The 25,755-nt window shown below is 45.8% G+C and overlaps 1 long non-coding RNA gene across 1 annotated transcript in view; it reads left to right on the top strand.

Moving 5' to 3' along the window:
- Positions 1-22,759: 22,759 nt before the first annotated feature.
- The window catches only part of LOC146339596 (uncharacterized), a 52,769-nt gene continuing 49,773 nt past the window's right edge, over positions 22,760-25,755 (top strand). Inside the window, exon 1 of the long non-coding RNA XR_014784564.1 lies at positions 22,760-22,971. This is a non-coding gene — a long non-coding RNA (uncharacterized LOC146339596). The remainder of the gene's footprint in view (positions 22,972-25,755) is intronic.

Here is a 25,755-nt window from a genome sequence, read left to right as displayed (position 1 = left end):
CTGAGGCTAGAGTCTCAGTGATTTAGAGAAGAAAACCCAGACATCTTGCAAAATTCCTTTTGCATGCCACCATATTTCCTGTATTGTGGGCTGTTTTGCCATGCAGTGATCCTAGACAGACATAAGAGCAGGACTGAGCACGGGCTATGACTCCCGCAAATCACTCCAGCCTGAGTAAAGATAGGGACCATCACACCCATATTGTCCTTAAAACAATGAGGGAGGTGGGAATTTATTAGCAGGAGGGAGATTCTCAGCATGCCTCAAATGTGGTGAGGGATGTGTGCGCTGGATTTTCTGGGTTATTGAGGGTCTGAATGATGATCCCTCAACCCCCATAGAAGGGTAGGGTTGCTGGATCATCCCAGTGTCATGGGGTTGCCCAAATCCATCTAGGATAGGGCAACAACGCCTTTAATATTTGTATAGATGGATGAGTTTTGGCAACTTCACCTGCACCGACCAAATCCTTCCATTTTATGTAGCTATTAAAAGGCACATGAATGCCATTCCCAGATAGATTCCCCCCACCCCCTTGCAACACTTGGAAAATGTGATAACTTGCTTTTTGACTCGGAATCAGGGTAAAGAGTGGTGAAGGTGGCAGGAAGGGGCAAACAAACACGTCTATTGCTTCCCCCAGTCTCCCCCTGCCATCCCATGATCTCTGCTGAGGAACAAGATAGGGTTGAGAGTGTGCATAAGAGGTTGGGGGTTGTGTATTGACATTGATCTCTGTTCCCTCTCCCCAGCTTGATGCAAAGGGAAGTAGAAAGCAGGATCCAGAACACAGGTAGTGGTGGTACTTGTGGTGGTGGTAGTGATGGTGGAGAAATAGCAAGCCCAGGTTCTTCCAGAGTTGATGGAGGGGAGGGGTGTTTAGAGGGCACCAGTGATCCATGACCGTCCTAAGCCCTACAATGTCTACCTTAGTCTCTTGATGAAATTTGCACAAGATAGGACTGTTCCAACAGGGGAGGAGTGGAGAGGGGAGGAAATGGGGAAAGAAGGCTTGACTCAACTCCCTTATCGACCCCTTCCCTGCAACTAGTTTGAGACTCAGAACAGTGACAGAGTACACATGCCCATGCACCCACACAGTCTGAAAAGAGGACATTTAAGCGTTATATTTGCATGATGATTTTACTGTATTTTTCTGAGCAAAAACATCTTTTGTGTATGTGCTGGTTTGTTGAGACTAAACCTAACCACGCTCCTTTGCTCTTTCCTCCCACCTTGCCCCCCCAATTCCCCATACTCCCCTGACCACCATTGTGATCTGAAAATGTTGGGAGGGAGCGGACTCCAAAGAGAACCCAAACCCAGTGCCACCAGCAAAACAGCACATCCTCCCCGTTCCAATCCAGTCCACCTTTACAGGCAGGCTGCCCTGCCCTTTTGTGAACACCTATGTGCTGGTTTGGGCCTGGGTGGCTTCCTGAGGTCTAAGTGATGGCCCCAGTCCTTCAACCTGCACTCATCCTGTGGTGGTTATTCACCACCTTGAGCCTTGAACTCAAAGAAATGCTTAGGAATGCTGTCAGACCAAGGGGACTCCAGCTTCTTGGCCAACCACTGACTGCTCGCCCAACAGTCAGTGGGTTGGCTGTTCCAATGTAGAGCCAGAACTTCTGTTCAGGGATATCATAATAATAAAATAAACCCTTAGCTTTAAGGGCACCTTGAGAATTTGAAAGTCTCATCCCAAAGCAATTTGGTTTTGGTGAAAAAAAATCTCCTCTTGACTCCAGAAGGCTCTGGCGAAGACACTTCCCTCATCTGTTTGCAGGGCACTGGGTAACAAAACTACTGGCCACTGTGTAGTTGACACAATGATCTTGACAAGTTCTTTATAGTCGAGTAATGCACTAAATGAGCCTCCCTGGAGTAATCTGACCCATCTCGCATTCCTATAGTTCTCACCCCCTGAGTCCTGAAAGATCTCTGGGGACAGAATTTCAGGCAAGAAGAAGCCAGATGTTTATTCTGGAGGAATTCTTGCTTGCTTGCTTTGCTGGGTGTGAACCTAGCAGTCATTGGACTACAGAGCTATCCCGCTCATCCACTTGAAAAGAAGAGGGAAAGCCAGAGTTAGATTCCGGTTCCCTTCTGATCAGGCCTCTGGTTACTTCACTAGAAGAGAAGAGCCTAAAAGAGATAGTGTAAGAGACTCTTCTGAATATAGCACTTTGGAAGGATGGACTCTTGTGCCCCATGGAATGGATTCTGGATACAGCCCATCCTCCTTTGGCTGGCTTGAAGATGAACCAGAACCTGAAGTATATCACATTGACTTGGGGAGAATCTCCAAGGAGGATCAGGAGGATCATGGATGACGTGGGCTTTCATACTGAACCTACAACCTGTGAAAAAGACAATGCGCTGAAATGTTGATCCCACTGGAAAATGCCATAGGCGCAGCCGCTGCAAATACTGCAGTGCTGTCCCTGCCTCACTCTCTGCTATCTTGCATCTGATGGCAGATAATTCCTCCTGAGGTGGGTGTGAAATATTCATGAACGACAAATGAAAATTTATGTCAAGGAATCTTGGCGGAGGCAGTGGCGATGTGTTTGCAATGCTAATGAGCCCAAATCCTTACTGGAGGCTCGTTGAGGCAGTGGGGTAGGGTGTGGGAAAGAGGCAATAGGGAAGGGACCCCACAGAAAGGAGGTGAGGCAAGGTGAAGGTGAAGGAGAAGGAGAAGGGTGGTGGCAAAAGAAAAGGATGGCAATAGAAGAGGAAGGAAGGTGTATGAAAGAGGGAAAGGGATTGTGGGATAGGACTAAAACTGCCTCCCCCAACCCAATGCCTTTCAGTTGTTTTGGACTGCAACTCCAATCACCCCTGACCATTAGCCATGCTGACTGGTGCTGATGGGAGTTGTAGTCCAAAACATCTGAAGGGCATCAGACTGGGGAAGGCTGGAATAAAGTAAGGTGGAGGTATGGATATGTTGAACAAACAACAGGAGTAAAGCTAGATGCATGGCTGTTACACAGCTGTTCAGTAGTGAAGTCCTGGTTAGGTCTCCTGCTCCCCAAACCAGCATCAGACAACTTCCCAGTGCCCTTTTCTGGGCATCAGCTCTCTGATCATCACAACTCTGAGCTTCCTATGATAGTAAACTGAAGGGAGTTTGTTAAGGATATTGGAAGACAGGTGGATAGGATAGGATAGGATAGGATAGGATAGGATAGGATAGGACAGGATAGGATAGGATGCAAGGCAATGCAACAGCTGCACAACAAAATGAAACTTTTAAAGTGCAATATTTTCAGACAACACGCTAACCCACGCACTCACTGGTTGAGTGTGGGTTGTTGTTGAACCATGGGTTGTTTGTTGAACTGTTAGTGTGTTAACAGTTAGTGTGTTGTCTGAACCCAGGACATTTTCTACAGGGTGACTTGTTAACCATGCAGTGTGGCATATTTTTCTCAAACAAGCCACCTTGAGAACCCATGGCTTGTTGTTGGGTTGTTCAGGGTGGTTAAGCCACACTGCATAGTTAACAAGCCATGTCTTTGTCTTTTGTCAACCTCTCTTTTCATCAAAGCACTTTGTTCCAACTCCTCTCCTGCCAGCCAGGTCAGATACAAACATGGGATGAAATGCAGACTGCTTTGCCCCACCTTGCATATGCCAAGTTTTACATGTTCATGGGCTAATGGGGAAGGCCTGATGGGAAGAAAAAAAATTTCACCCGATCACTGAGAAGCCAGGATTAATTCCTGATCACCTAAAGGTGTGTGGGGTGACAGAGAGATATAGGGGAGGTTTGGGAGGTAGTCAAGGACATCTGAGAAACAGAGAACAGATAACGTAGAAATAGCAAGGATAAGGTCTTATTAGACCACAAGGAATCACTGCAGCCATCCAGCCTAATTCATTAGCCCAGGTTGAAAATTCACACGTGGGTGAGTACTTTCAAGCTTGCCTTGAATTAACTTGGAAATTATTTGAGATCTTTGGGGGGTGGGGGGAGAGATTGAAAATCCCAGATCATTTTTTTCAAGCCAGTCCAAGAGCTCAGAAAAATCCCCACCAGCCTTTGTAGCCCCCCAAAGCCCTTCTCACCAGCCACCCCTCCAAACATACCCCCTCCTTCCCTCCGATTATCTTTTAAGTGGTGGCACATGGGAAGAGGAGATAAGGGAGGAGTTTCCCTTCTCTCCCTTCTTTCCCATCACCCTGTCGCATTGCACTTGCAGCAACCCGTGGGAGACCTGCATCTCCCATGCCCTCTGGGTGTTTCCATCTCAGCGCACCACTAATCACCATGTCCGGGTAACAGAGGGTGGGGGAACCTCCTCTCCTCTCCCTGCATGCCACCACTGCTGGTGCTCCTGCTGCTGCTTCAAAGAGAAGCAAAGGGAAGGCTGAAGTGTGGGTGTTTTGTGGAAGTGTGGGTGGGGAGCTGGCTGAAGGGCATTTCTTGTGTGCAGGTGCTTGGGTGGGTGGGCAGATGGAAGCTGGGAATTCTTCATCGGCTTGGTCTGAGCCAGACAAGAAGTTCAGGACTTGTAAATCTCAGCTTTTCTTTGAGTTGGCCTTCTATGAGTCCGCAAAGGTCATTTCTGAGCCTAAGCCTGGAGAATTTCATCAACATCCCTACTGTAGATTTCCCATAGTTATTACTATGTCAGTTCTGGGGATGGATTAATACTAAGAATAGTAAAATGTGAGATTACCAAATATAATGGGAGGGGATAATGACAAAAGAGTGAGACGGGTGGAACGAAGAGGGCGAAATATAGAGGAGATGGAAAATGTCTGGAGAGATGAATGGATGGCAAGTACAATGGACATGGATGTACTTATTCAGAGCATATGATCCCCATAAGTGCCGATCTGTTTGCTGAACCCCACACCATGATACCTTGGGAGAGTAACATCGGTGCCAGATGTCTACACAGGGGAATATTGTATAATGTGTCAGCCCTCTGGGTGGTCTCTGCTGTTAAAGTGTCAGAATATCAGAACTGGGAAGTTCCCCTTTAATAAGAGCGCCATGGGAAAACTGGAAAGGATGGAGTGTTGGGGAGATGAGGTGATGGAGGAAGAGACTGGGAGGAGAAGAAGATAGGATCAGGAAAATAATGAAACAGAGTTTGAGAGAACAAGGGAACAAGCTGGAGCAGAAGTTACTCTTGAAGGCCAGTGGCCAATTCTGGACACTCCTTAAGTATAATCTCATCTGTTGACCATGGTAGCTGGAATCAGCATTGCATGATACAACACAAAGGTTAGTATGCAAGACCATATGCCAAGCAGAACATTCCTTGAGCTAAGCACCAGAAAGTCCAATTCAGCCAAAACTCCTTGAGAAGAAGGCAACCATGGAAGGAAGTCAAGAACCATGAAGTCTGCTCCATCTTTCTTGGCCTGAGATATAAAGGAGGAGCAAGGGTAGTGTTCACAAGTCCATTTCTCAGCTGGAAGTCCCTTTTTATGTCGTGGCCATCACCCACTGCTCGACAGCCATGACACTGCACATGGATAAAAGTGCAACCCTTCCAGGATCAGGGACAACAGCCTCCCTAGTCATGGTGTATAAACTACAACACTGGGAAGTTGTTCTTTAATGAATCTCACTGTGAAATGTTTTGTACTGAGCTTTCCCCCCCCCCCTTTTTCCAGAGGGGTTTTTGGGGGGGCTTTGAGGAAACTTTCATCCTCCACCATGCTCCTTGCTCTTAAAAAAAATCCCACTTTTAAGATACTTTGTGGAGCTTTACTCCATGAAGCAGATCCTATCCACCATGGAGTCTCTTCATGGGTGGTCCTTTCTGCTGCAAACCAGGGGGAAAGGGCAGCTTCCATCCCTTTCCATCTGCTGTATCTCATTCAGGAAAAAGGTTAACCTCCATATACCCCAGGGCAGCAAATCTACCCTGGAAGTAGACTGCAAATGGGAGGTCCTTCCTTCCTAAACACACACACTCACACATACACACACCCTCCCCTTTCCCATCCTTTGGAGGTATGAACATCCTTAGATCCTACCTTATCTGCCCCATCCCCAACGTCCTCCATTCTTGGCCTTTGATTCCAATATGAGGCCTTGCTTTCAGGTGACTCCTATACTCCCAACCCCCTACATGAGGAGGAGGAGCCAGTTGTATGAGGGGTGGAATCTCAGCTTAGTCCTGCCACCCACAAGCACAGAATTGGGGTACATGAGTGGGGGGTAGTACCCCTCCCCCCCGAGTCTCCTTCTCAAGTTCCACTTCTGCTCCCCTTGAATGTAATACACACTTGGAGGCAGCTGCCGGTTTGGGTCCTCACCAGCCACTCGGGTTCCCTCCTCCTGTAACGATCCTGTGAACCTTGGTTGTGTATGGAGATTTATTTTTGAAGTTTGATTTTATTTTAGGTTTGATTTTGATTTGATTTCTCTCTTTTTCCCCTTTCCCTCCACATTTTAAACTGAATGGCACGAAATTGTTTTCCTTGAATCGGAGATTCCTGTATGGAGAAAATCAATTTCTATATTTGCAATAAATTTCTTATTAAAAAAAAGATAGCTGATGAAGAGTATGTCTGAGATTGATTGCCATTTGTTGCTGTCCTTCCTCTGGCCAGGATTCTTCTCAGTAACTTGTGGGAGATTCAAAGCAGACAAACGAAGGGACTTCTTCACACAGTGCATAGTTTTGTTTTGTTTTGTTTTGTTCAGTCATTAAGTCGTGTCCGACTCTTCGTGACCCCAAGTGCACAGTTAGAACTATGGAATTTGCTATGACAAGATGTTGTGATGGCTACCAACTTGGACAGATTTAAAAGGGGATTAGACAGATTCATGGAGGATTAGGCTATCAATGGCTACTGGTCATCATAGCTATATGATAACTCCAGTATCAGAGGCACTACACCTCAAAATACAAGTTGCTGGAGAAGATGGATGACAGGATGCGATTGCACTCATGTCCTGCTTGAGGGATTTCTATAGGCATCTGGTTGGCCACAGATATAGGCATCTGTGGAAACAGAAAGCTAGAGCAGACAGGCCTATGGTCTGATCTAGCTACTCTACTCTACACACACAGATACACACACACACTTGATCTTCCAAAAATTATTCACAAAATGGAAGGATCCAATCACACAAATAGATGTTATCTAGATTCAAGCTCAACCAGTACATGATGGCACTCTTCAAATCCCTGAAGGGCTGTCACACAGAAGAGGGCAAAGATCTAATCTTTGCCAGAGGGCAGGAATTGATCTAATGGGCTTAAATTACAGGAGGATGGATTTTTGTTGGACACTGGGAGAAAATCCTTGATCATAAGAGCAGTTTAACAATGGAACCAATTCCCAAGGGGTGTGTGTGTGTGTGTGGGGGGGGGGGTTGGACAGGTTGGGGTCTCATATTTTGGAGATCTTCAAGGAGAGGCTGGATAGACATTTCCTGGGGATATGCTAGCTCTGGATTTCCTGCACCGAGCAGGGGTTTGGACTGGATGGCCTACAAGGTCCCCTCCTGCTCTGTGATTCTATGATTCAATCTGAGAGGCAGTGGCAGGGATTATCTTGAAACAGAACTCACCAGGGCATAGCCTTCTGTTGAAAGTGCACTGCTCATCCCTAAAACACATCAAGTAGCAATGGGGTGTCTCTGAGCACAAAAGTGCTCCCCCCCCACACACACACACACTGGCTTCAGCAAATGTCCACAAACAGCACATGCATATTTCACACTAGAGAAAATGCGCCCAAGTCAGAGAACACGAAGAAAGCTTTTCTTGGGATGATAAACACTGAATCTGGCCTTGCACACCAAAAACCATTTCTATGATATACAGGAGAGCATGCCATGGGCACTTCTGGAACACACTAACACCAGGGCCGGCCCTACCATGAGGCAAAGCCAGGCAGTCACCTCAAGCAGCAGATATTGGGTGTCATGAACAGACAGCAAATTTTTAGTTATTTACTTAGTTATTGTATTTCTACTGCCAGGGATGGGGAGAGGTGCTTATGGGATTTTCTGCCTCATGAACCAAAATAACATGGCTGGCTTTGGAGACTATGCACCTTGATTTGGGGTGGAGTGTGTGTGTGGGGGTGACATTTACTGCTCCACTTCAGGCAGGAAAATGTCTTGTGCCTGACACACAGAAAGACACACAGCAATAATCGAAACCAGCCTTCCCCAACCTGGTTACTGCTCCAGATGTGTTGGACTACAACTCATCCCAGCCAAGATGGCCATTGCTGGCTGGGGATGATGTGAGTTGGTAATGGGAGGGCAACAGGTTAGGGGAGGCTAATCTAGCATTTCAGTGGCAGACTTGCTCGCATCAATGATGGCACAACCAGCTTCAGTCTGAGCCCCAGTATAAGCCTTATGCTGATCCAGGTGGCTCAGGCCTCACTTTGCAACACAAAACTGGCCTCTTGCCTGGATACAGGCAGCCCTGAGCTGCCTTGAGGATAATCTCACCAGGTCTGAAAAGTCTTTTGGTTCCAGGCCTATGTGACAGGATTTAGAAATGAGGGTGGAAGAGCTTCTATGGACAGCTTTTTGGGAAATGCTAAAAAGAGTGTGCCTGTGTGACTTGCACATCCTTTCCCACTAGCTGGCAGGCACATCCCCAGTGTGTAGAGATGTGTGAACTAGATGCACATCCCATAGTAGGTTAACTGAGTCAACACTTCCTCTGAGGCAGGCAATGCCGGCTCCAGGTTTTGGAGGGCCCTTGGGCAAGATATCCTCAATGGGCGCTCTCCCACCTTGCTGCTACTGCTCTTCATCATTTCTCCTAATTGCTACCACTTGCTGGCTTTTTAGGCAGAGAGCCCATGACAAAGCAGACAGTGGCATCCCCTGCTTCTCCTGCTCACCATCATCATTGTCTGGACCAGAGAGAGAGACAGGTGAACAGGCAGGTTGCAAGGGTGAAGAGGAGGAGCAACTCGAGTGGACTCTTGTCTGTGGACCCCTGCTGGGGTGTGGGCCCTCGGCAGGTGCCCAACCATGCCTATCCTTGGTGCTGGCCCTGGCAGGGGTGGGCAATTTGTGGTACTCCTGGTGTTTTGGCCTACATCTCCTAGCCAGCATAGCCAATGGTGAGGGAGTAGGGGAACTGTAGATCCAAACATCTGGAGGGCCACAAATTGCTCACCCCTGCTTAAGACCAAAGCTTCTCACAGTGAGCGAGAGACTGGTTTTCTTCTGCTTTTGTTTCTGTTCCCTCCCCACCTCCAGAGAAAACAAGCACCTTCAGCAGTAGTCTCACCTATGTTTTCGTGAGACCTTTTCCTTCAGTCATTGGCATTCAAATTGGAGACAGATAAGAGCTTAAGAGTAGGGTGGTCCCTTGTACATCACCCAAAAAGAGGGCAAAAAAGGACAAAACTAGGATCAACTGACATGTGCTAATTCATATGTATAGGTGGAATTTCAGAAAGAATTACTCTAATTTCAATAGAAATACAATACATCTCACCAGAGTTGGGAAGACTGTGACCATGTCTACAGGTCCTCAGTGTTGATGGGCAATTTCAAGGCCCTTGCTGGCTCTCCCTTCTGATGGTCCTTTATTTTTAAACCAGGGTTGGACCAGACAGCCCTTCAAACAGAAGACTGTCCTCTGTAAAACAGGGCACATGATCACCCTACTCAAGAGTTGAGAGTGTTCTGAGAGAGGCTATGGGATATGATCAAATTTCCCTTGTGGCACTATCATCTCTACTCGAGCAGGATTTTTAAAGCAATACAATTAATATAATGTATTTTAAATGGTTTTAAGGATGCCATTAAGGGTAGAACCCACTCAAGGCAGCATACAAGATAGAAACAATACAAGGCTATAGAAAGCAAACACAGTTCAAAACAATAAATATATATCCAATGAAAACATTATTAAATACAGGTAACACCAAAAAACCAGCAGCCCACAGACTATGGGAATGCCAGTGAAAACAGGTGGGTCTTCAGACTGCGTCCTGAAGGCCTGTAAAGAAGGGACCTGATGAACCCCTGATGGAAGCCAATTCCAGAGGTGTGGGACCACCACTGAAAAAGCCCTCTCCCTTGTATTCATCATCCTAACCAACCTTGGTGGTGGGAAGGTTAGAAGGGCCTCTGCTGATCACCTCAAGAGTGTGGGCAGGGTGGTACAGGAGAAGGTGGCCCTTCACGTAACTTGGGCCCAAACCATTTAATTCTTTAAGAGTTGAGACCAATACTTTAACTTCGGCTGTTGGGCACTTTAAATTTACAAAACCCTACAAAATGTATATACTTGAACAAATGTGGGAGGTGTACATACTATGAGGAGCCATCCTTCTTTTAAACTCCTTTCAGATCTCTGAAAACATGTCCAGTTGCCTCCAATCTAGCCTAACTTTCTTCTAGCAGTCAGAAGAATCCCAGCAGGGCTTATTTGTTGATTTCTGACATTTGTATCACACCTCTCCCACAAGAATCTTTGGAAGCTCCTCCATACCACCAATTATTCTCTTCAGAACAACCCTGTGAGGTAGGTTAGGCTGAGGGATGCTGACTGGCCCAAGATCACTCAGTGAGAATTTCAAGGCTGGGTCAGGATTTGAACCTGGGTCTCCCTGGTCCTAGTCTGACACTGTAACCATTACACCACTCTTCCTCTCAAGTGTATGTAAATTGTTACTTAACAAATTGTTCTGCAGCCCCATTTCTCTGTTGCCTCTGCTTTTGACAAGTTGTGAGCAGGATTTTGAAAACCACTAAACCGTTCAGGTATGACCTAAATCATATCCCTGATGAATATACAGTGGAGGTGAGGAATAGATTTAAGGGATTAGACTTGATAGACAGAGTACCTGAGGAACTATGGACGGAGGTCCGTAACATTGTTCAGGAGGCAGCAACTCAATCCATCCCAAAGAAAAAGAAATGCAAGAAAGCAAAGTGGCTGTCTGAGGAGGCTTTACAAGTAGCTGAGGAAAGAAGGGAAGTGAAAAGCATAGGGATGGCAGAGAATTCCGCCATGGATTTCAGTGAGGCCGAATGCACTGGCATTCAGCCCCCTGAAATCTGTGGCGGAATGGCCTGTTCCCCTCCCCCCCACAGATTCCCCCCAGGACGAGGCTTACCTGGGGCGGATGTTCCGGACGACGGCGGCTCCAGCGGCGGCTTTGGCGGCGGCGGCTGGTCTTTCGACCAGCTGCCACAGCCGCCATTTGCATTCTGGTCTTTGCCATGATAGGCTATGTAAGTATTTACGTAGCCTATCACGGCAAGTCAAGAAAAAACAACAACAACACGGCATACGCAAATGGTGGCGGCTATGGCGGCCGCCATTTGCGTTCCCTATTTTTTGCCGTTTTATCCTACGTAAATATTTACGTAGGCAATTACGGCGAAAAGAAAGGGAACCACAAATAGCATAGTGGGTGCTATTTGCGTTCTCCCCCCCCCCCGTCATTTTATCATAAGTAAATATTTATGTAGGCTTTTACGGCAAAAAAAGGGAAAGAAACACAAATAGCACCCACTACGCTATTTGCAGTTCCCTTTTTTTTCGCTGTAATTGCCTACGTAAATATTTACGTAGGATAAAATGGCGAAAAATAAGGAATGCAAATGGCAGCCGCCATAGCCGCCGCCATTTGCGTACGCCGTGTTTTTTTGGGGGGGCATGCCGTGATACTTACGTAGCCTATCATGGCAGCCTGGAAGGATGCAAATGGCGGCCGCTACGGCGGCCGCCATTTGCGTCCGCAGCAGCCCGTCCACTGCCAGAAGTCTGGCTGCGGACGGCCCTGGCCGGCTGCTCCATGGAACCACCGTGGAGCAGAGCTGGCCGGGCAGGATTCTGGGGGGAGGGACCAGATTGGCTCCGCCCTGTCGAGGATTCTGGGGGGAGGGACGGAGCACCTCCCCCCCCAGCGGATGCCCAGACCGGAACCAGGGAAGGGATTTGTACATCCCTAGAAAAGCAAGGGAGAAAGGGGAAGATATACCCAACTGAATGCAGATTTCCAGAGAATATTAAGGAGAGACAAGAAGGCCTTCTTAAATGAACAATGCAAAGAAATCAAGGAAAACAATAGAATGGGAAAGACTAGAGATCCTTTCAAGAAAATCGGAGATCTCAAGGGAACGTTTTGTGCAAAGATGGGCAAGATAAAGGACAAAGAAGGCAGGGACCTAACAGAAGCAGATGAGATTAAGAAGAGGTGGCAGGAATACACAGAAGAACTATACAGGAAAGATCTCAATGTCCCTGATAGCCATGATAGTGTAGTCACCGAACTTGAGCCGGACATCCTAGAGAGTGAAGTCAAGTGGGCCTTAGGAAGCATTACTACCAACAAAGCTAGCGGAGATGACAGTATTCCAGCTGAGCTATTTAAAATCCTAAAAGATGATGCTGTTAAAGTGCTGCACTCAATATGCCAACAAATTTGGAACACTCAACAATGGCCACAAGGCTGGAAAAGGTCAGTTTACATTCCAATTCCAAAGAAGGGCAATGCCAAAGAGTTCTCAAACTACCGTACAATTGCGCTCATTTCACATGCTAGCAAGGTTATGCTCAAAATCCTACAAGCTAGGCTTCAGCAGCATGTGAACCGAGAACTACCAGAAGTACAAGCTGGGTTTCGAAGAGGCAGAGGAACTAGAGATCAAATCGCCAACATTCGCTGGATCATGGAGAAAGAAAGAGAATTCCAGAAAAACGTCTATTTCTACTTCATTGACTACACTAAAGCCTTTGATTGTGTGGATCACAACAAACGCTGGCAAATTCTTAAAGAGATGGGAGTACCAGACCACCTTACCTGTCTCCTGAGAAACCTGTACGAGGGTCAAGAAGCAACAGTAAGAACCGGACATGGAACAACCGATTGGTTCAAATTTGGGAAAGGAGTACGACAAGGCTGTTTATTGTCGCCCTGCTTATTTAATTTATATGCAGAGTACATCATGAGAAACGCCAGGTTGTATGAATCACAGGTTGGAATTAAGATTGCCGGGAGAATTATCAACAACCTCAGATACGCAGACGATACCACCCTAATGGCAGAAAGCAAAGAGGATCTAAAGAGCCTCTTGCTGAGGGTGAAAGTGGAGAGTGCAAAAGCTGGTTTGAAACTCAACATTAAAAAAATGAAGATCATGGCATCTGGCCCTATCACTTCCTGGCATATAGAAGGGGAAGAAATGGAAGCAGTGACAAATGTTATTTTCTTGGGCTCCAATATCACTGCAGACGGTGACTGTAGCCATGAAATTAAAAGACACTTGCTCCTTGGGAGGAAAGCTATGGCACACCTAGACAGCATAGTAAGAAGCAGAGACATCACCTTGCCGACAAAGGTTCATATAATCAGAGCTATGGTTTTCCCAGTAGCAACGTATGGCTGTGAGAGCTGGACTGTAAGGAAGGCTGAGCGCCGAAGAATCGATGCTTTCGAACTGTGGTGCTGGAGAAGACTCTAATGAGTCCCCTGGACTGCAAGGAGGTCAAATCAGTCAATCCTAAAGGAAATCAACCCTGAGTGCTCATTGGAAGGACAGATACTGAAGCTGAAGCTCAAATATTTTGGCCACCTAATGCGAAAACTCCCTGGAAAAGACCCTGATGCTGGGAAAGATTAAGGCAAAAGGAGAAGGGGACGGCAGAGGATGAGATGGCTAGATAGCATCACCGATGCAATGAATATGGACTTGAGCACACGCCGGGAGAGAGGGCAGGACAGGAAGGCCTGGCGTGCTATGGTCCATGGGGTCATGAAGAATCGGACATGACGGAACAACTGAACAACAACAACAACAATCTGATCATTTATCGTACCCATCTTCAAAGAGGGCAGGGCACCCTACACAGGATTATTCCATTTTATTTCTACAGCAACCCTGTGAGGTAAGTTAGGCTGAGAGATGGGGAGTGGCCTGGGGGTTGCCCAGTGACATCCATGCCAGAGTGGTCATTTGAACTCAGGATTGCTCTAAATCCAACATTCCATCCCCTTGACACCACATTGGCTCTCTCTATCAATAACTGTTGATCAGGTCATGAACCACATTTTCATATTAAATTCAATTTCATTTATGCCATGAACAAAACTTTAACATTTCAGAGATTGCAGTACTGGACCCTGTGACATGCTGTGCATATTTGAGTGGCTGGCTAGGAGGTACTTAACTCTCTTAATCCCACCTGAAGCAAAGTAATCGTTCTGTTACCCAGTCTGTGCTGGCACTGAAACTGTGGCTGTCAGTCATTTGGCTGAAGGATTGCTTCCAAGAAGTCAGTAAGGGAGCAAGATGGATGTGGGATACTGCAAAGCAGGTTCCTCTTTCAACAAGAATCCAGCCACTTCTTCATGACAGGAAGTGACAGTGGGAGGTGTTCCACTTGACAGAGGACAGTCCTCTATTTCAAGCGCTGTCAGGGGACAATCCTCAAGTCAGACAGTAACATTTATTTGCCAAAAGCCATCGGTCATCACAGACACACAGCACAATCAAGCTGAGAGATACATTTTAGCATAGATAATCCCCAGCACATTGAACCCCATTTTGTATAATAAATGTATATCTATCTGTTGGGCTGCTAGGACAAACAAAGAAAACTTAAATGTAATATATCTATCTCTGTCACCCAATAAGTAACACATTTTCTCCCTACTGTTCAGAAAAGAAACTCTCTCAAGAATCTCTTTCAAAAACCAATCCCTAGGGGAATTATACAAATAACAATACAATACATAATGAACAATGACTTCTACTTCTCCCTGGCCACAAATGCATAAATGGCCATTTACAGGAATTTCATTGTTATTTCCCCTGTAAATGTGCTGTAGGCATTGTTTGGCATCTCAAAGCAGTAAATGCTCCTCATCGCACCAACAGATAATGCAAAAAAGTAATCTGGAAGACCATAATCAGATGTAACAGAATAATAAAATGGTGAAAATTGCATAGTTTGAAGATAACATCTAGTTAACAAAAGGTCCTACTCTTTTCCTTTGTTTTTTTTAATACACTATTTTGCAGTGAAAGGAGTAACAACATTCAGGACATTGTGAATAAATTAATACTTAAGTTATAAGAGTTTCACATTTATTGCCCAATTTTGTACAAATCTTAGAAATATGCTCCAAATATTTAAGGGTCCATGTTTGTTTTAAAGAACCATCAGAAGGGAGGCAGAGCAGTGGCCTTGACATCGTCCATCTCTAGTCAGCACCTGCATGGGCAGCAGGTTGAGCAGGCACACAGCTCACCTGGTCACAGTTTTCCTTGGGACAGTGGGATGTATTGGATTTAAATTATAGTAATTCTGTCTAAATTGGCATTTACACACATACATTAGCATATGCAAATTTATGCAAAACTGTATGCTCTTTTGTTTTCTTTTTGGGTGATGAATTTCTACTTTTGGGGACTATGTCACGTCCACTCTAGGAGCTGCCCAGTCAAGTGCACCATAAGAAACCTGACTCACAATTTGAGAGCTGTTTGTATATTGCCCTGATGAGCTCAGAATGAAGAGGATGACCATGGGTTTGTCAGTAGGCTGCCTTTGCGAGGCCAGTGGACTGACCATCTGAGAGCTGTTAATTGGTTCTGCTTCAATATCTCCAGAAACTGCTGCTCTCCAGAGAGCTTGCTGAAGGCCTACCGGAAGCGTACATTTCACCCTACTTTCTCATGAGCTACCCTTCATGGCACAATTAGTACCAAGCATTCCCTTTGGGAGGAGGTCAAAGGTGAAGCCAGCTGCAGAGAGGAAGGGCATCGGCTGAAGGTTTTGATACATCAGTGAAGCAGACAGAATTCTACTCTGGAGACAAAGGTTGCCAACTCCTGACCCAAAAAGGTCTACTACACCTTTAACAGCTGCAAGGTAAGGATAATTTTGGCAGGTGTGGCATTTCAGGCTACATTAACAGAAGTAATTAAACCAAGGGCCAGCCCAAGATATTTCATTGCCTGAAGCAATGAACAAGATGTCATCCCTCTCCCACTTCTTGTACAAAAGCTGATTGGACTGGCAGTTGAATCTTTCCTTAACATTGATGATAGGACAGTGTTCACCACACCTGAAGGCAGCAGGCTAGCTTAGGGGACAGATGGCAGGCTGTGTGACACACAGTTCTCTTCTCCAACACCTTGCTGGCTGCAACCTCCAAGCATCTGCTTTCTGAGGTGACTGCCTCACTTTGCCTAATGGTAGGGCTGGCCCTGGTATCAAAGCACCCTACAGACTGCCACAGTTGGAAACAGTATTCCAAGACAGAAAAAGAAATATGAATGGGATGGTCTGTGTAGATTAACATTCAGGCCTCATTAGCCTAACCACGGTGGCTCCAGATTTAAGGGTCCATTGACAAAGTGCCCTCTGGTAGGCTCCCTCCTATGTTAATGGGCCCAAACAGTACTGTAGAGGTGGGCAGTAGCCTGGGTGGCTTGGAACTCCCATTTGAATTTCCACAATGCTCTTGATATAGCATCAGTGTAGAGCATTGTGGGCAATTAAGATGGTGGCTCTGAGTCACCTGGTGTGGAGCAGAGAGGCAGGATTGGTGTCAATCTAACATTGGGCCTTGATGGAGCCCAACTTTGGCAAGTGTCCAAGCATGTTGCATGCTGATTCCTGGCCTAATATTACAACTTGGCTGGATCACTCACTGCTGTCTCACCTAGGCTTGACTAAGCTCTGAGAAATATTGTCAACACCCCTGATGATGAGAAAGACAACTGTTTGTTAGTCTCCCCCTACACTCAGTGCATTCAACATCAATGGAGATTGTGATGAAGCACATCTTCAATTACCTCAATTGCCTGACAGTTGAGAAGGAATGAATAGCAAATGTACAGTGGTACTCATAAGCAAAGGAGAGAAACTTGATCCTGACTTCTTATATCTATCCATATGGTAAGCACTATTGTTAGGTAAGTTAACAAAGAAACAAACAAAGAGACAAGTCTCAAGGCTAAAGGGTTTAAGGACAAAAGGCAATTGCAAAAATAATTACACTAAGAGGGCTTTTTAAAAAACTATCCATAAATATATTTGCTTCTTTTGATATATTTTGACTCCTGGAAATTTTTCCTTGGTTGTTCTGTGGTTTCTGCCCCCCTTAAATCTCTAAATTTTGTTGATTTTCTTCACAGTTTACTCTTGCTAAATTGTATTTGCAAGAATTGCAAAGATGTCTCAACTTGTGGGGAAATGGAAGAAGCCGAGGCATTTCCTTTGAGGCTCACACAATGTGAAGAACACAGCATTAATAAATTCTTCCACTTTAGCCTCTTTGACTTCGGGAAATGAGAAAGAGAGCAGAAAGGTAGTATTGGGTGAAAGCTCTGAGAGAGTATGGCCTAGTCTTGAGGTCAGAGAACCGGATCATTATCAAGGGGCTTGTGTGCACCTCCTGTTATTGCTACTTTAGCAGCAGGAAGAGTGAAAACACCCTAAGAAGTTATCTCAGTCAAAAGGAACAGAAGGACCTCATAATAATAATAACCAGAAAACTACTTTTCTGTCCTCTCCCTGTACTGGTGTGCAGCTGCAGTCAGTCAGGCTAACTTGCACTGACTGACACAGACTCAGAATCACAATGCTATGTAGATTCAGTGTGATATATACTGCTCTGGAAAATGGAAGATGGTAACTGAGCAAGGGCAGGGGTTTGGACCTCTTTCAACCTAGGGACCATTTTGGAGAAGCTCTCAGGGGTTGCATTCCAATGGTGGGTGTGGGACCAAAAATCCCAACCTATTTTAGCTTGAAGCTCTTCCTGCCAGTAACTAAGCCTTAGGAGAGGCATCTCAACCTTTTTGAATGGGGTAAAGACTGCGCCAGTTCAGAAACCACCAAAGGATAGGCAGCAATGGGGAAATGCTGCAGAGCCAGGGGGAAGGGGCATGGCCAACTGGGGACCCCACGGTGGGCTGGATTGGGACCCCAGCCAGGCTGGATTTGGCCTCTGGGCCTGAAGTTCTGCAACCCTGGCCAGGGTCACCCGGTGCGTTTCATGGCTAAATGGAGTATTTGAATCCAGGTCTCCCTGGTGTAAATCTAGCACCCTGCCCACTAAAACCATACCAGCTCTCTTCATTCAGAACACACTTAATTAAGAACTTAACTCCATTCAGTTAATGAACTTAATCAAGTTATGTTCTATGCTAGATAATATTTTGTATTAAATTCATTTCTATATCATCATCACCATCATTCTCCCTGCCCTTTTTCATCTTACAAAGAACCCAAGGTGGCTTACAGGGTCCTCCTCCTTACAACAACCTTGTGAGGTAACTTAGGCTGAGAGTCAATAATTGGCCCAAAGTCTCCCAGTGAGCTTCATGGCCAAGTGGGGACTATAGCCTGGACCTCCAGCCCTCTAACCACAACATCACACTTTCAATTTATGTTGCAAACAGATCTTTAGTATGGAGTGTTTGCAATGGTGTTCCCTGTCACAAGTGATAGACATTTGAATAGTAGGTATTTAGCTCTCTTAAGTCCACCACCCAGCCCTAAAAGCAAATTAGGGCTCATTCCTATGCATGTTTAGACAGAAAAAAAGTCCTACAACTCCCAGCATCGCTCAGCCAGCATCACTTAGCCTGCATGGCTGGCTGGGGGAAGCTGGGAGTTGTAGGACTTTTTTCTGTCTAAACATGCATAGGTTTGTGTCCTTAGTCATTCAGGCTGCAGTCCTATTCACTTATCTGGGAGTAAGCCCCATTGAACTTGATGTGGCTTATTTCAGAATAGTGACCCCATGGACCATAGCATGCCAGGCCTTCCTGTCCTCTGCTCTCTCCCGGAGTGTGCTCAAGTTCATATTCATTGCTGATGCTATCTAGCCATCTCATCCTCTGCCGTCCCCTTCTCCTTTTGCCTTCAATCTTTCCCAGCATCAGGGTCTTTTCCAGGGAGTTTTCGCATTAGGTGGCCAAAATATTTGAGCTTCAGCTTCAGTATCTGTCCTTCCAATGAGCACTCAGGGTTGATTTCCTTTAGGATGGACTGATTTGACCTCCTTGCAGTCCAGGGGACTCATAAGAGTCTTCTCCAGTACCACAGTTCAAAAGCAGCAATTCTTCGGCGCTCAGCCTTCCTTATAGTCCAGCTCTCACAGCCATATGTTACTACTGGGAAAACCATAGCTTTGATTATACGGACCTTTGTCGGCAAGGTGATGTCTCTGCTTCTTATTATGGTGTCTAGGTTTGCCATAGCTTTCCTCCCAAGGAGCAAGCGTCTTTTAATTTCATGGCTACAGTCACCGTCTGCGGTGATCTTGGAGCCCAAGAAAGTAAAATCTGTCACTGCTTCCATTTCTTCCCCTTCTATATGCCAGGAAGTGATGGGGCCAGATGCCATGATCTTCATTTTTTTAATGTTGAGTTTCAAACCAGCTTTTGCACTCTCCACTTTCACCCTCAACAAGAGGCTCTTTAGTCTTTAGATCCTCTTTGCTTTCTGCCATTAGGGTGGTATCGTCTGCATATCTGAGGTTGTTGATAATTCTCCCGGCAATCTTAATTCTGATCTGTGATTCATCCAACCCGGCGTTTCTCATGATGTACTCTGCATATAAGTTAAATAAGCAGGGTGACAATATACAGCCTTGTCGTACTCCTTTCCCAATTCTGAACCAACTCGTTGTTCCATGTCCGGTTCTTACTGTTGCTTCTTGACCCTCGTACAGGTTTCTCAGGTAAGGTGGTCTGGTACTCTCATCTCTTTAAGAATATGCCACAGTTTGTTGTGATCCACACAGTCAAAAGTTTTAGCGTAGTCAATGAAGCAGAAATAGACATTTTTCTGGAATTCTCTTGCTGTCTCCATGATCCAGCGAATGTTGGCGATTTGATCTCTAGTTCCTCTGCCTCTTCGAAACCCCGCTTGTACTTCCGGTAGTTCTCGGTTCACATGCTGCTGAAGCCTAGCTTGTAGGATTTTGAGCATAACCTTGCCGGCATGTGAAATGAGTGCAACTGTATGGTAGTTTGAACACTCTTTGGCGTTGCCCTTCTTTGGAATTGGAATGTAAACTGACCTTTTCCAGTCTTGTGGCCACTGTTGAGTGTTCCAAATTTGTTGGCATATTGAGCGCAGCACTTTAACAGCATCATCTTTTAGGATTTTAAATAGCTCAGCTGGAATACTGTCATCTCCGCTAGCTTTCTTGTTAGTCATGCTTCCTAGTCCTAAGGCCCACTTGACTTCACTCTCTAGGATGTCCGGCTCAAGTTCAGTGAGCGCACTATCATGGCTATCAAGGTCATTAAGATCTTTCCTGTATGGTTCTTCTGTGTATTCTTTCCACCTCTTCTTAATCTCATCTGCTTCTGTTAGGTCCCTGCCTTCTTTGTCCTTTATCTTGCCCATCTTTGCACAAAACATTCCCTTGAATCTCTGATTTTCTTGAAAATATCTCTAGTCTTTCCCATTCTATTGTTTTCCTCCATTTCTTTGCATTGTTTATTTAAGAAGGCCTTCTTGTCTCTCCTTGCTATTCTCTGGAACTCTGCATTCAGTTGGATAGATCTTCCCCTTTCTCCCTTGTTTTGCGCTTCCCTTCTTTCCTCAGCTACTTGTAAAGCCTCATCAGACAGCCACTTGGCTTTCTTGCATTTCTTTTTCTTTGGGATGGATTTCGTTGCTGCCTCCTGAACAATGTTACGGACCTCTGTCCATAGTTCCTGAGGCACTCTGTCTATCAGGTCTAATCTCTTAAATCTATTCCTCACCTCCACTGTATATTCATAAGGGATATGATTTAGGTCATACCTGAATGGTTTAGTGGTTTTCCCTATGTTCTTCAATTTAAGCCAAAATTTTGCAACAAGAAGCTCATGATCTGAGCCACAGTCAGCTCCAGGTCTTGTTTTTACTGACTGTATAGAGCTTCTCCATCTTTAAGTACATAATCAATCTGATTTTGATATTGACCATCTGGTGATGTCCATGTGTAGAGTCGCCTCTTGTGCTGCTGGAAAAGACTGTTTGCTATGATCAGCGTGTTCTCTTGGCAAAACTCTATTAGCCTTTGTCCTGCTTCATTTTGTACACCAAGGCCATGCTTGCCTGTTATCCTGGTGATTTCTTGACTTCCTACTTTAGCATTCCAATCCCCTATGATGAAAAGGACGTCTTTTTTTTTTTTTGGTGTTAGTTCTAGAAGGTGCTGTAGGTCTTCATAGAACCGATCAGCCTCAGCTTCTTCGGCCTCAGTGGTTGGGGCATAGACTTGAATTACTGTGATGTTGAATGGTTTGCCTTGGATTCATACTGAGATCATTCTATCGTTTTTGAGATTGTACCCCAGTACTACTTTTCCCACCCTTTTATTGACTATGAGTGCTACTCCATTTCTCCATTTCAGCATGGGTGATGAGGGGGCTTTTAAGATCCAAAATAGGCCTACTCTAGAGTGAAAATGAAAAAAAGGCATAGCTGCTTGAAAGGGATGTAAAATAATCTCTGTTTTGGCCCTAAGAGGACATGAAGATTGCATGCATTAAAAATCATAAACAAGAAAGACATGTGATGGGCATACAAATCATGGGATATAAAATGCCTGATGCCTGCATATTTACAACACCCTATAAAACATGATTATTGGGGCAAGTCATACTATTAAATCTTTCTGGAAGCAGACGTTAACAATGTAAGCTTGACATTTTGAGCTCTTCTTCTTAACGATAGGTACTGTGTTTGGGGAATCTAGCAGCCTGTTGATAGTCTGCCTGCCTCTAGTAACAACCTGGTGTGTGGACGGAGGAAGTGAGGCATCATGGAAATGCAGATATGGTTTGGGGAGACATGACCATCATGAAGCATGGTTGTTTACAAACTCTGAAGAAAGAAAAAGCTCAGAAGCAGAGGGCAGCTGGTTGTTTCATTCATGTCTTAAGTTTGACTGGCTAATATAGCTCAAGTTTCTTCGAAAGTCATATTGTGAAACTACCCCCCCCCCTTTGAAGTGTGCAAGATATAAAGTCTTTTTAAATGAGTGCCCTATTTGAAAATGACCCAACGTGCAGCTTCCTCAATTATCTGGTTCTTTCCATGTCCTATTTATATTTGCATAAAGACTTCATACACACACACACACACCCTTTGATCTGTTAAAGGCAGAAAATCAAAAGGCTATCAGGAAACACTATCAGAATATCCAAACGAAATACACTGGTCTGGTGAAAACAACTCAAAGACTGTCCTTTACAGAGAATTCTGTTTCCGGAAGGGCTATATTATATTAACATATCATTATTTTCAAATAGTTATAAGCATCAAGACATTACAGGAAATGTGATGGCTTCTTATTTGACCTGTGAGGCCATTGTTCATTTTTGCACACATACACACACACACACACACACGCACTCACACACATTTCCCTCAAGACACCTGTGCTCTTTTTGAAATGAAAGTTGAGTGCCATATAGGGTGGCCATGTGTCTGGCTTTTAAAAGGACAGTCCTCTATTTGAAGGCATCTTCTTTATCAGGGATGAGGAACTGTGGGAAGTTTGTGGCCATTTTTGCCCCTGCAGGCCACACTGAGGGGAGGGGGATATAGAATGACCAGTTGCCAGCAAAATTCAGTGGCAAACGGCTGCATAGCACTCAATAGTGCTAAAAGGGTTAAATTTAGCTTGCTATCAAGATAAATTTGACCCCGTGAGTGCTCTGTAGCAGCTATGAAGCACTGAAACAGGCAAATTTAGCTTGATAGCAAGCTAAATCTGTCCCTTTTAGCCCTCTGTAGCTGCTATGGACAACCATTTTGTTTCTAAAAACAAAAATAATTTGGGACACATTGCAGGGGGCAGCAGGGTGTGTCAGGTGCTACATTTGAAGAGCTGTCCAGTCCAAGTCTGCTTTAAAAGTAAGAAACCACAAGGAAAGGGATCAGGGACCCTGAAGTTGTCCACCAGCACTTAATACCTGGACAGCCGACTGAGCAGCAGGCACGTGTGGTCACAACCTCCCCCACTATGGTGAGATGCATTGTATTTCTATTTAAATTATAATAATTATGTATAAATTTGCATCCAAACATATTAATTAGCATATGCAAATATTATGCAAATGTCTCTTCATTTTGGGGGATGCATTTCCTCTTTTATGGCAGTGTGTAAGCGGCCACCCTCCTGTCACAGGAGGGTTCTAACAGAAGCCGCTAGGCCACTCTTGATTTAGCCTGCTTTGCAAATGAATGTGCTTTATACTGAGTCAGCATCTTGGTCCATTCACCCACATTTTGTCTACTCTAACTGGCAGTGGCTCTCTGGGTTCCTGGGCAGAGAGAGGCCTTTTTGCAGATCTGAGGTGGTTTTTAGCTGGATATCCCAGGGAGTGAGCCTGGCACTTTTGTTGCACAAAATGCTAGTTTCGCCCCCTGGAGGCTAGTCCAATTTGCCCCAAAGAGGAGAGTCAACTTCAGGCTGGGTCCAACTCGATTTTAGTGTTTGCAAACAGTTCGACAAAGGAGCTCACGCTCAAAAGCAGAGTTGACCCTGGGCAACTCCCGCACTACAGTTTTATCACCTCAGCTTGCATTCCTTAGCTAGCATGTCACTTTGATTGGTTACTAGCAGTTTGCTTAGCTACCTTAACTTAGGGTTACTGCTCACTCGGGATGTACAAAAGTTCCGCCACGGATCTCGGGGAGGCCGAATGCCAGCGCATTCGGCCCCCCGAAATCGGTGGCAGAACGGCCCTCCCCCCGGGATGGGACTTACCTTGGGCGGATCTTCCTGGTGGTGGTGGCTCCGGCGGCGGCTCCGGCGGTGGTTCGGCGGCGGCGGCAGCTGTGGCGGCCGGTCTTCTGACCGGCTGCCGCCGCCACCATTTCCAGGTTAAAAAAACAAAAAAAGTGATAGGCTACGTAAAGATTTACATAGCCTATCACGGCTAGGTTTTAAAAAAACACTGTGATAGGCTACATAAATGTTTACGTAGCCTATCACAGCTGACTTAAAGCAACAACAACAACAACGTGCGTACGCATTTGCGTTCCTTATTTTGGCACGTCTTAGTCTACGTAAACATTTACGTAGACTAAGACGGCGAAAATAAGGGGAATGCAAATAGCGTAGATGCTGCGCTATGTGCGTTCCCCTTATTTTCGCCGTCTTAGTCTACGTAAACGTTTACGTAGACTAAGATGTGCCAAAATAGGGAACGCAAATGGCGGCGCCCATGGGTGCCGCCATTTGCGTACGCGCGTTTTTTTTCCCCTTTTAAATCAGCCGTGATAGGCATAGGCTATGTAAACATTTACGTAGCCTATCACGGTGTTTTTTAAAAATCTAGCCGTGATAGGCTACGTAAAACTTTATGTAGCCTATCATGTTTTTTTGTTTTTGTTTTAACTGGAAATGGCGGTGGTAGCAGCCGGTCGGAAGACCAGCTGCTGCCGCCGCCGCTGCACCGCCGCCAGAGCCGCTGCCACCAGGAAGATCCGCCCAAGGTAAGTCCTGTCCCGGGCGGGGCGGGGGGGCAGACCGTTCCGCCACCGATTTCAGGGGGCTGAATGCACTGGCATTCGGCCTCCCCGAGATTCGTGGCAAAATTCTCTGACATCCCTAACCATAGCTACTTCTTTTGGCTTCATCAAAGCATCTAAAAATTTCATGATCTGGGGTCTGATAAGGCTAACTGGTGATATTAAGGCTTGCTTCAATTTAAGAAAAGCCTTTTTTATTTTAATTGTCCACTTCTAGTGGGTAATATTTTTGTTGAAGCTTCATATGGGGGCTTCACCCTTTTTTATGGCTACTATAGCTCTGCCGGGTTCCGCGGGGGGGGGGGGAGGCGCTCCGTCCTTCCCCCGGAATCCTGGCTGGCCGGCTCCGCTCCGCGGGGATTCCGCAGAGCCGCTGGCCGGCTCCGCCAGCAGCCAGACATCCGGCCGCTGGCTAGCAGGGATGCAAATGGTGGTGGCTGTAGCCACTGCCGTTTGTGTCCCTGTATTCAGCCGTGATAGGCTACGTAAAGACTTACGTAGCCTATCACATCTGGGTTAAAAAACCCAAAAAACAATGTGTACGCAAATGGCTGTGGCTATGGCCGCCGCCATTTGTGTTCCCTATTTTTGGTTGTCTTAGTCTACGTAAACATTTACGTAGACTAAGACGGCGAAACTAAGGGGGAACGCAAATAGCATCCGCTTTTCTATTTGTGTTCCCCCTCAGTTTTGCTGTCTTAGTCTATGTAAATATTTACGTAGACTAAGACAATGAAAAATAGGGAACGCAAATGGCGGCAAATAGCCGTAGCCGCCGCCATTTGCGTACGCCAAATAGCTGTAGCCGCCGCCATTTGCGTACGACGGGGGGGGAGCCACCGCGGAGCACAGCCGGCCATCGAGGATTCTAGGGGGGAGGAACGGAATGCCTCCCCCCCCCATAAACATAATCCGTGGAAAGGTAAGTACATTTCATACATCCCTAGCCGTGGCAGACCTCAAAGGCGGTCCGGCACGCCCCACAGGCACCCTCGCCAGTCTTGTCATTCAACCCCAGGGTGATCCAAGGGGACTCTTGACTAGCTTGCCAGATTGTTGCACAAAATGCTAGTTTCGCCCCCTGGAGGCTAGTCCAATTTGCCCCAAAGAGGAAAGTCAGCTTCAGGCTGGGTCCAACTATATTTTATTGTTTGCAAACAGTTCGACAAAGGAGCTCACGACCAAAAGCAGAGTCGACCCTGGGCAACTCCCGCACTACAGTTTTATCATCTCAGCTTGCATTCCTTAGCTAGCGTGTCACTTTGGTTGGTTG

The sequence above is a fragment of the Heloderma suspectum genome, chromosome 7 (assembly GCF_057233095.1).
Source record: "Heloderma suspectum isolate Gila_16-S chromosome 7, 16-S_ref, whole genome shotgun sequence".
In the NCBI taxonomy this organism is placed as follows: domain Eukaryota; kingdom Metazoa; phylum Chordata; class Lepidosauria; order Squamata; family Helodermatidae; genus Heloderma; species Heloderma suspectum.
Note: the sequence above shows the minus strand (reverse complement) of the source record. Positions and strands in the feature narration are given on the sequence as shown.